The sequence below is a fragment of the Phaseolus vulgaris genome, chromosome 4 (genome assembly GCF_000499845.2).
Source record: "Phaseolus vulgaris cultivar G19833 chromosome 4, P. vulgaris v2.0, whole genome shotgun sequence".
Lineage (NCBI taxonomy): Eukaryota > Viridiplantae > Streptophyta > Magnoliopsida > Fabales > Fabaceae > Phaseolus > Phaseolus vulgaris.
Genome location: NC_023756.2, coordinates 393,563 through 395,894, shown reverse-complemented (window position 1 = coordinate 395,894; position 2,332 = coordinate 393,563). Strand labels below are relative to the sequence as shown.

General features: G+C 40.9%; 1 pseudogene; it reads right to left on the bottom strand.

The window, feature by feature from the left end:
• On the bottom strand, positions 1-1,724 carry LOC137836355 (alkane hydroxylase MAH1-like; annotated as a pseudogene).
• Positions 1,725-2,332: the final 608 nt, after the last annotated feature.

The window sequence follows — 2,332 nt, the reverse complement described above, 5'->3', positions numbered from 1 at the left end:
CCTGGGAACTTACTACAATAAGCCAAATGCATTCATCAAACAAAAGGAATCTTATACACCATCATTATTAGCTTCATTTCACATACATCACACTTTATTTTATATCTTTTACACTTCTTTCTGTTTCTGACATCGTTATTCCCACATACATCAAATTACATTTCTCTCTTTTTTATCGTAACCTTTAAACCATCCTTCATCAGAAGAACGTTTGAAGGTTTGGCTTAGCAACATGACCTTCCACCACTTGGAGACGATACTTGTGCAAAATTGCAGTTGCCACCATCTTAATTTGAATGAAGGAGACACCTTTGCCCAAGCAAGTCCTAGGTCCTGTGTTAAAAGCAACAAATTTGTAAGATGGTACATAAACAATACCTCCTTTCTCTGAAATCCATCTCTCTGGCTTGAACTCCATGCAATCTTCTCCCCATATTTCCTCAGATCTTCCCATTGAATACAAGAAAAACATTATAACTGTACTTGGATTAACACCATGACCACTAGGAAGCACATCAGATTTAAGTGCTTCCTTGCGTTCTAAGGGTATGGGAGGAAACAGCCTCAATGATTCACATATAGCACCATGCAGATAAACCAGTTTTTTCACTTCTTCCACACTTAAAACCTCTGCTTTCTTTTCATTTCTTCCAAACGTTTCTTTGATCTCTTCAAGAATCTTGGCTTCCACCAAAGGGTTTGTAGCAACAAGCCAAAAGAACCAAGTGAGAGCTGAAGTTACGGCATCTCTCCCAGCCACAAAAAAATTGAACACAGTATCTCTTAGAAATATATCATCATGTTCTTCTCCTTTTTCCTTCCCTTCTCTCATCAAAGTTGTCAACAAGTCAACATCAGAAGTTTCTTCCGTTTCATTTTTTTCTATGCACTTGCTAAGATTTTTTCTCTTGGACGCTATGCATGCATATATGAACTCATCAAGATTCTTACACGCTTCTGTCATCTTCTTCTCTTGCCCAATCTGAAGCCATTTCTGCAGCTTCCAAACACACTTTGGCACTACATGTCTGCGAAAAATGGTCTCTCCCGCATCATTAAAGGCCTTCTCAATTTCAACTTCGGGAAAATCCACGGAAAGGCAATTAGGGTCATGGCCATTAACTGAATAACATAAGTTATCGAAAGTGAAGCGGTTGAAGAGATCTTGAAGATCCACCACGCTCCCTTGTTGGTGTACATGATCCAATACGGGAAGTAGGCTATTCTGGATCTTCTTGTGAATGGTTTTCTCTAGAAACACCTCGAACTTTTTCTGTTTCAAGAGATAATGAACGAGATCCCTGTTGTATTTCCATGCTTCTGAATCAGTGCCTACAATCCCTTTTCCGAAGACTTCAAAAATGTCACGAAACACGGGTCCCTTCCCGTAGTTGTGGAAACTCGTGTTCATGACGTGGCGCACGTTTAGGGGGTCACTCGTGAACAAATAGTTCATGTTGGTAAACCATGGTCCGGTGAACTCACCAGTTCCCCCCTTCTGTTTCAATATCTCAGTGAAAAAATCATGGAAACGCCACAAATTGAAGAGTAACTGTGGTAGCATGCCAAGGATGGGGTGGTCAGTGAGGATAGGGTACCTGCAACATGCTCTCCGATGGAAGAAATACATGATGCAGAAGAGTGCTGCAACTGTTGCTGCTGCATAGCCAAGCAATAGTGCCATAGTAAATTGATGAACAACACAAAAACCTTTGTTTCTTATGTTGTTTCTTGAGGATGTGTGTGGCACTTGCATACATATTATGCTCTTATAAAGGGTTAGATGTTGATTTATGTTCACGTGAAAAGTGTATATTAAATTTTTGGGGAGATATAGAAGAAACGATGAACATTGTACGAAGTTGGAAAAGAGGATGTTGACTAGTTAGGTCAGAAATTGAAGAAATTGTTGGCATGAAGGTAGACAGAGGTGCACGTCTTCTTTGTTTCACAAAGAGCAACATCTTTAATGTACTGGTAGGGCCAGCTCGATCAAGACTATGATTCGGTACCTGTTCATTATGTCGATTGACACCACAAAGCCAAACAGAATTAGTGAGCCTAATCAACAATCAAGAGTTAGGTAATCAAGAGAAGAAATGAGGAGATCACTTGGAAGAATGAGAATGAAATTCTAGCTCTTCAAAAGGAGAATGAAGAGATGAAAAGAAAGTGTGGAGGGGGGACAGTTGTTGGGCTGACCAATCTTGTCGGGAGGTCCTTCACCAGCCCCACCGGCCCCAAGACTGTTGAGGAGCCGAAGGACAAAGTTCACACCCAAGAGGTCAAAGGCGAGTCTTATCTGAACAGGTTGATCCCCACGACCGGTACT